General features: G+C 9.0%; 1 protein-coding gene across 1 annotated transcript in view; it reads right to left on the reverse strand.

Annotated features, from left to right (window-relative positions):
- The window catches only part of EMH_0055190 (uncharacterized protein), a gene marked incomplete at both ends in the record, with an annotated part of 1,804 nt that overhangs the window by 1,120 nt on the left and 463 nt on the right, over positions 1-221 (reverse strand). The window lies entirely within an intron of this gene.

Consider the following 221-nt stretch of genomic DNA (forward strand, 5'->3'; position numbering starts at 1 on the left):
TAAAATTAAATTATAGCAACAAACAAAGACAATAAATATAATTATATCATAACAATAAACGAAACAAACAAAATAAAAATAATAATATAAAGTAAAACATAAATATAAAGAATATAAAATATATATATATATATTTTATATATTATATATTATATATATATATATATATTATATATATATATATATAATAAAACATATAAAAATAATATAAAGTAAATCCC

Source organism: Eimeria mitis, genomic scaffold, assembly GCF_000499745.2.
Source record: "Eimeria mitis Houghton genomic scaffold, Emh_scaff2533, whole genome shotgun sequence".
Classification (NCBI taxonomy): Eukaryota; Apicomplexa; class Conoidasida; order Eucoccidiorida; family Eimeriidae; genus Eimeria; species Eimeria mitis.